Raw genomic sequence first — 9031 nt, forward strand, 5'->3', positions numbered from 1 at the left:
GCTAATTTTTAGTAGAGACAGGGTTTCACCATGTTGGCCAGGCTGGTCTCCAACTCCCAACCTCAGGTGATCTGCCCGCCTCGGCCTACCAAAATGCTGGGATTACAGGCGTGAGCCACTGCACCCAGCCGTTCAAGTTTTGTCATAGAATTACAGCAATTCAGTTTCATCTTTAGGTTCTACTTATAATTCTAGTTCTCTTGCTATTTCCACCACATATGTGCTTACTTCCTCCACTGAAGTCTTGCACACTTCACACTCATGCATGAGGGATGGAATCAACTTCTTACAAACTCCTGTTAATGTTTATATTTTGACCTCCTCCCAGAAATCATAAATGTTCTTAATGACATCTAGGATGGTGAGTCCTTTCCAGAAGGTTTTCAGTTTGCTTTGCTCAGATCCATCAGAAGGATCACTATCTATGACAGCTATATCCTTAAAAAATGTATTCTTAAATAATATCCACGTGCCACAGTATGGATGCTGTGTTAGCAGGCACAAAGACAACTCTAATCTCCTTGCACATTTCCATTAGAGCTCTTGGGTGACCAGGCGTATTATCAGTAAGCAGTAACATTTTGAAAGCAATCTTTTTTTTTTTTTTTTTTCCCGAGCATTAGTTCTCAGCAGTGGGCTTAAAATGCCATGCTATAAACAGATGTGCTGACATTCAGACTTTGTTGTTCCATTTCTAGTGCGCAGAGAAGATTTGGCATCATTCTTGAGGGCCCTAGGATGTTCTGAATGGTAAATGAGCATTGGCTTCAACTTAAAGCCACTGCTGCATCAAACCCTAACAAGAAAGTCAGCTTGTCCTGTGAAGATTGGAAGCCAGGCATTGACTTCTACTCTCTAGCTATGAAAGTCCTAGATGGCATGTTCTTCCAATATAAAGGCTGTTTGATCTACATTGAAGAATTTGTTGTTTAGTGTGGCCACCATCTTCAGTGATCTTATTTAGATCTTCAGGATCACTTGATGCAGCTTTTATTTACACCAGCATTTGCTGCTTCATGTTGCCCTTTCATGTTATGGAGATGCTTCTTCACTTTAACCTCATCAACCAACCTCTAATAGCTTCCAACTTCTTTTCTTCAGCTTCTTCACCTCTCTCAGGTTTAAGAGAATTGAAGAGAGTTAGGCCTTGCTCTGGAATAGGCTTTGGCTTAAGGGAATGCTGTGGCTGATTTGATCTTCCATCCAGACCACTAGAACTTTCTCCATATTGGAATAAGGCTGTTTCGCTTTCTTATCATTCATGTGTTCACTAGATTAGCACTTTTACTGTCCTTTAAGAATCTTTACTCTGCATTCACAACTTGGCTAACTGTTGCAAGACTCTTCAGTCTTCCTGGCTTTTGACATGCTTTCCTCACTAAACTTAGTCATTTGTACCTTTTGATTTAAAGTGAAAGACATGCAACACTTTCACTTGAACACTTAGAGGTGATTAAAGGGTTCATCATCTTAAGTTCACAGGACACCAAAATAATCACAATAGTAACATCAGCGATCACTGATCACAAAAATGAATATCATCATAATGAAGAAGTGTGAAATGCTGTGAGAATTGCCAAAATGTGACAGAGACACAAAGTGACTGTGTGTCGTTAGTAAAAAAAACACTGATAGATTTGCTCTATGCAGGGTTCCCACAAAGCTTCGATTTGTGAAAAATGCAGTATCTGTGTGTGTGATAAAACACACAAAAAACAAGGTATGCCTGTATTAGTTTATGTTTTGGGGCACACAGTGTATACAAATATGATTTTAAGACATCAACCAAAAGGAGTAGGGACCAACCTGTAAGGGAGCACAGATGTGGATGTTATTGAGGTGAAGCTGGTAAAAATTCCAATTAGATTGGCATAACTTTAGGATGTCAGATGTAATCCCCATGGTAGCCACAAAGAAAAATCACTATAAAATATATAAAAATGGAAATGAGAAAGAAGTGTAAATGTTTTAATATAAAATATCAAGTGAACACAAAAGAAGACAGTAATGCAGAAAATTATTGACAAAAAACTACAAACCATATAGAAAACAAGTAGCGAACTGTTAGAAGTAATCCTTTGTTGTTAGTAATTACTTTAAATGTAAATGCATTAAGCACTCCAATTAAAGGATTGGCCAAATGGATTAAAAACCATAATCCAAATATATGTTATGTGCAGGAGGCTCACTTTATTTTTTTTTAATTTTGAAATTTTTTATGAGATATGGGATCTCACTATGTTGCCCAGGCTGGACTTGAACTCCTGGGCTCAAGTGGTCCTCCTGCTTCAGCCTCCCGGGTTGCTATCACTACAGGCATATACTACTGCGCCTGACATTGAGATTCACTTTAGATCCAAAGGCACAAATAGATGGAATGTGAAAGAATGAAAAAAGATGTTCCATGCAAACAGTAACCAGAAGCGAGAAGAGATGGCTATACAAATATTTTTTTTTAAAAAGCTTTAAATCAGAAAAGACAAGAACAAGAGACAAAGGAGGAGACAAAGAAGGACATTGCACACTTAGAGGGCTCAACCCAGCAAGAAGTTATAACAAGTATAAACATGCATGCATCTAAAAACAGTCAATTAAAATATATAAAGCAAAAACTGAAAATTGAATGGATAAATAATCAGTTCTACAATAATAGTTGGAGATTTTAATATCCCACTGTCAATAATGAATAGGACAACCAGACAAAAAATAGGTAGGAAATAGTGAACTTAAACAACACATGAATCAGCTATATCTATCAGACAAAATTATGATTACAAAAAGAAGCATGGTGGTTACCAGGGGCTGGAGGGAGGGGAGAATGAGGGGTTATTGTTTAATGGTAATAGCATTTCCATTTTACAAGATGAAAAAGGTTATGGAGATGGATGGTGGTGATGGTTGCCCAACATTATGAATGTATTTAATACTACTGATTGTACACTTAAAATAATATGATGACAAATTTATGTTATGTAAAAAACAATTTAAAAAACTAGAAAAAAATGAGAAAAAAGCCAATAAAAATTATTCTTGTTATTTATTTTAATTTGATAGATGAGCTCTTAATAGAATAACAGTGACAGAGTCTGTGTCTCAGTCAGCTCAAGCCACCATAACCAAATCCCATAGACTGGGTTACTTAAACAACAAAAGTTTATTTCTCACAGAAAAAATTATTTCTCACAGGAGGTTTGAAGTCCAAGATCAAGGTGCTGGCATTTTCAGTTTCTGGTAGGGGCTCTCTTTCTGGCTTGTGGACAGCCACTTTTAAACTATATTTTTACATGGCAGGGAGAGAGAGAGGTGAGGGCGTCAATATATGAATTTAGGGGGACACAATTCAGTCCATAGCAGTCTCTCATTTATTTCTTTAAACTGAATTTTCACCCTAAAAATCACATAGAAGAGATAGTACAAGGTGATGCTATGCCAGTAATACCAACATTTAAGCACATCAAAAGACAAAACTACACTATTTCCTCTTTCTCTCTTTCTCCCTCTCTCTCTCTTTTCTATTTTCTTAATTCTTTTTCTCTTAAAATTTTTAATCGATGATGAAATGTCTGTATAGAAAAGGAGGTTGTATACTGTTAAGAGCATGAACTCTGGAATCAAACTACTACCTGGTTTTGAACCCCTGATCATTACTCACTACCTATGTGACACTGGGAAAACCAGTTATACTATTAAAGCCTCCATGTCCTCATCTGCAAGACAGAGATGATGATAAGTTACCTCATAGGGCTGTTATGAATTTTAAATAATACCATAGAAAACTTTCTATGGTACCCAACATAGTAATCTCTCAGCTAATGTCAATTATGCTTATGGGAAGACTTTACATTTCAAAATAGCAAGCAATATTACAGATATTCTTCCATGACCAAAGGGAAGGCAGAGAGAAAAGGTAGTAAAATCGAGCAACTACAGGTGGCCAAGCTCTTTGCCAGGTAGTTCATGTACATCATTTGCATTTCCTCGAAGTAGCCTTATGAGATAAGCATTTTCATTTTTACAGATGGAGAAACTGAGGCTCCATCAGTTAAGTAACCAAGAGCCACATACCGAACAATTCAGAAAGTCCAGTGTGTCTGATTCCAAAGTCACATGGTGTTTCCACAACGAAACAATGTTTCCTCCCAGATGTGTGTTGGCTCGGGGGGCAGGACTATATTTTAAAGCACATCACATTTAGGCAGGCTCCTAAATTATTTAGCTGGCATGTACATGCGAATATCGTCATCATCCTTCAGCATTTGTATTTGGTGCTCATACTCCACTCAATCTCTCCTCCCCAAAATGGCTGGTTCTGGAACCCCTAAGCACTTGGCAGCATGTTACCAACTCTCAGACAGGAAGTTTTCATTCTCTTCCACAGTTGATAGTAGATGCCTGAGACTTTAAGGAGCCACACCGCGGGCTTGAGAGACGCTGGGAGTCGCAGTCAGGACTGCGAAAGAACTCAAGTGATGATTCACCTACTGAGGTCTACTTGCTCTCATCTCTATGGCAGATACCGGGCTGCGAATTGTGGCTCCCTTTTGACTAAACCTTTTCACTCCCTGCTTAGCCTGGTCTCTATCCTGTGTCACTGTCACTGTGAGTAGTTTCCCTTCTAATTCTGGCCATCTGGACCTCTACTTCCCAGTTCCTGATTTTTGCCTCCACAAAGTGAAGGATGCCCAGGCCCTGAGAGCAAGCACGTACTCCACTGCCCTTTGCTCCCCTCTGCTGACCATAACTGGAAATGATGGTTACTCTTTCAGGCCCTGTCTCAAGGCAGGTACTACAGTGAGAAGAACAAAGCCTGGAACACAAAATTTTGAGGGTGAGCCCCCAAACTAACTAAATTAGATAAATAATATTTTAATGCAATAGTTTTAAAAGTCAAAATAACTGTAAAAAATACATGATGAACAAAATATGTAAATGTACCCTAAATCATACTCCTAGCTTCTGTGTACACAAGCCATGGCATCCGTCTTTTTATTAAAGGGAAAGTCCTAGTATCACAGTAGAAAACCTTGCTACCAGTATTGATCACCTTTTTTCCATCATTCACATAGATTTTTATAACTCACAAAATTTAGAAGAAATAAACAGCAAAAATGAGAAGGTCCAAGTGGAGCAGATATACTAGGTGACTCCTGAAGAAAGTAGGTAATTAAGAGAACAGAAGAAAAATTGATCTTTCAACAGATATTAACATCTTCATAGTTAAGAAGCAAATGAATGGGTGGCTAGAATCAAGCACAGTAAAAAATGTTTATGTTTTATGTTTAATTTCTTGGATATTAAAGATATAGGCTAAATGAATAATTTCATAAGAAGGCTTGAAGATTGAGTTTATGGACTCCTTTTCGATCTTGTCACTTGGAACATTCATCGTTCAGTATTAATGAACTAGATTACATTTTCTCCCCTTAATAGGTAGACTCATGCTATTTGATCCATCAATAAGGGGTAATTTAATAATCAGGATAATGAAAATGCTATTTCAATTTGGAGAGTCAACAAATCAACGAAACTGGAAGACAATAATAACTATAAAAGAGAATCTAACTAGTATTAAAATTGATAATGGAAAAAAAACAAAAGTCTGAATGTTAAGGTAGCAGAGAGATGTGGCCAGCAATGTCAGACACAAATTCTCGTACCTTCTATAGCAAGGAATCAACATACTAAAATTGATGTAACAAAATATAGAGCTTGAACATATTCTTTAAAATTATAAAGATAACCACCAGAAGAAAATAATATGACTAGAAAAACTCAGGAGTAGATGGATAAAGAAATACGAACTAAGTTTCTCATCTTTCAATAGATGTGACCTAAAGTTGAAAAACAACAACAAAAAAAATAGTAATATTAACATATGCTTAAAGGTATGGTGATAACCACTAACAGAACAAAACATGTTTGAAAATAAGGAGCTAGATTAGAAGTGGGGAGTGGGGGAATGAAGACAGGTGGATAATTTACTCTTCATTTGGTACCATTCTGTACTGTTTGATTTTATTAACTTATGAGTATATTAATTTTACACTATAAAAGTTAAAAAAATGAAAACAAAACTTTCTGCAGCTGCAGCTCTTGGCACTATTTCTTTCCCCAGCTGCAGTCACTCTCCTCATACTCATGGTTAGGTCCAATTGAGACAGGAAGAAATTAAAGGGCAACAGAAAAAGTACCTGCCCTGAAGTTCAGGGTTTCTGGGGTCTTCTTTCAATTTACTGTGTTCTGTCTTTACAGGGGCCTAATTCTTTGGAATACTAACTTTTGACTATTTCAGTCCATCAGATCTAGAATCTCCTTAAAGCTTTGCTAAACTTTGACATCATTCTCTTATTTCTTGAGAAGAGTAAGCTTGACTCCCTGGCTCTTTCTGTGATCCTTGAGTTTTAACTTCTTTTTTTTTTTTTTAATTTTGACTATGGTTAACTATTGGTCAGCTGGGACCAACCTGACCTGCCCAGGTAGGAATGAAAAGCCTATGGAATAGTGGTGACAATTACTATTATCTGAATAAATACAATATGATATATTATTAAGTTAAAATAGTGCTAAGGGAGTAGAGTGATGGTCACTACTCCATTCCTCATGTTTCCACAAAGGAGAGACTTCACGCTCCTAGAGAGAACGCACCTGAAGATATTTGGGAATAGAGGTTTAATCTAGACTAATCACAGTCTTGCACTGAAGTGCTAAAAGCATGAAATGCAAGACATGAAGAAATCAGAACATCTAAATTTTCTAAGAAGGAATAATGTCTCAAATGTCATTCACTGAGAAAGTAGGTAATATACATGGGGAGTTTGCCAGAAGCATTGCCACACCTACCACCACCACCACCACACACACACACATACACACACACACACATTAAACATGTGGAAGCATAATTGTTGATGGGCAGTTTCTGCTCAGTGTATATAGATTTACAGCCTGTGAACTCTTGACACTGGCACCGCTGACTGGCCCTCCCTGGAACAGAAACCCAGCTGTTTTCAGGTCCTTCTGTCTACAACACAGGTACCATTAAGTTATCTGCCATGCTCTTTGGGTGGCGACAACTGTGTCAAAAAAGATTACACCATTCACTTAATTTGGGGACCATAATTTTGCTTGTAATAACTTACATAGTGGAGCCACAGTTTCTTTTGTGATTAGTTACCCCTTGGAGAGCTAAACTACTTAGAAATTTGAATTAATTTTGAAAAGACTGAAGAAGCTGTAACCATTCCTATGAAAGATGGCCCAGGTTACAGCTGAACTTATAGGAACCCAGAGATCAGTGTAAGACCCTCTGGCTGAGAATGAGCCAATTGTATAGAATTGGGAATGAAGGAATTTGACCTTAATTTCTATGGGCTTTTCATTTGCAAGGGAATTTAGTTTGGAGGGTTAAAAAATGAGACGAGTTTCATATTGTTCAACTTTAGAATATTTTTATGTTGTTGATCTGGTCTTGGCATTCATTTCATGAATACATTCATGAATGTATACATGAATATAAAATGAATACATTCATTCATTCTGGACAACATGACTGAGCATAATCAGTAATAGGAAATAGAATGGGGAATACATTTTCTGCTTAGGGTGCTGCATGCAGTTCTGTCTGACTCATGTTGCTAGAGACTTTTGTTGGCAAAAAGCGAAATGCCCATTGGCAGCTCTGGAGGGAATTAGTGTGGAAAGAAGGAGGGTTTAGGAAAGTGAGAACATGACGGCCCTGTGAGCAAGCAACTTCCCTGCTGAGAGGAACAGCCCACCCTGGCTTACTTCCAAGTTGCTTAAGTCCAGTGGGTTATGACATTGTTTCCCAGCCTTCCTTCCTATGTATGTGGCCTTCGTGTCTGCATATCGCTCACACTAATACTGATATAATATTTTTCCTTAAATATTGTGTATACTTTTAAAATCTTTCGCTCAATTTTTTACTCATGATAAACAATGTTACATATTTTTCTGATTACAACATATATATTATTACTAAAACTTTTTTTAAAAATGCCTGTCATCATGCTACCTAAAATCAACTTACATAATGCCAGTGGAACACACACTGTAATATACCAAGAGATGAAAAAGCTGGCAAATAGCAGGAGGGATGCTTGTTACTCCACTCTTAGGGTTTCTGTTCCAATCCTGATGACAGAAAACAGCACTGGAGTAACGTTCTGGGGCCCTCTCTCCACTTTTTCTCTCAGCCCATCCGAAGCAGCAAAGAAGAAATTTTTCCATGGCTTGTAGCAGCTCAAGTACAGTGCTTTCTAATTTTGCCCTTGGCAATTCAGCATGCAAGGCTTCCTCCTAGGTTGGAGTTGGGCTGGAGAACGAAGAATGAAGTTGTCTGGCCCTTCCACCTGTGACTACACAGGCTGCTTGGTTCACTTAAGAAGGAGTAGCAAACCCTATTTCTGACTTAAGTGTAAGGCTCATTCTCCAATCCAGCTTTACTATAGAGTGCTGTAATTTGGGTAATAATACATATAATAAATTTCAATCTTCTTCTGTTTCCTGCATCTATGTCTCAAGTTGGTTAAAACTCACAAAGTAGAAGGATCAGGATTACATGTTAAACACAAATTCCAACACACCTTTGGTTACAAAAACAAGTGAAAGAATTAGAGAAGAAATGTTGCTGGAAAGAAAATGAATGCTCCTGTTTTAAAGCAAAATGCCCTGTGTGAACATTTAATGGCAGTATTATGAAAAGTTAATGCAATATTCAAATATTTTGACTACAAGTTCTTACTTCCTCAATTTGGAGTGAGATTCACACGGTATTCTAGTCTTTTTGTAGCTAAGTCTGGAGCAGGAGAACCCTCCTCTGTCCCCTAGACTCTGAGAGGAAACAAGATATAATAAAAGGATTTGGTTCCTATTGGTTTGGGAATTGGGCCAGCACATGGATTCTGGATGTTTGCAGTTGGGCAAATTACTTAACCTTCCTGAATCTTAGTTCTTAAATCTATAAAGTGGGGATATCAATTCTCACAGGGTTGTTGCAAGGATTGAGATAATG

The sequence above is a fragment of the Pan paniscus genome, chromosome 3, assembly GCF_029289425.2.
Source record: "Pan paniscus chromosome 3, NHGRI_mPanPan1-v2.0_pri, whole genome shotgun sequence".
Taxonomy (NCBI): domain Eukaryota; kingdom Metazoa; phylum Chordata; class Mammalia; order Primates; family Hominidae; genus Pan; species Pan paniscus.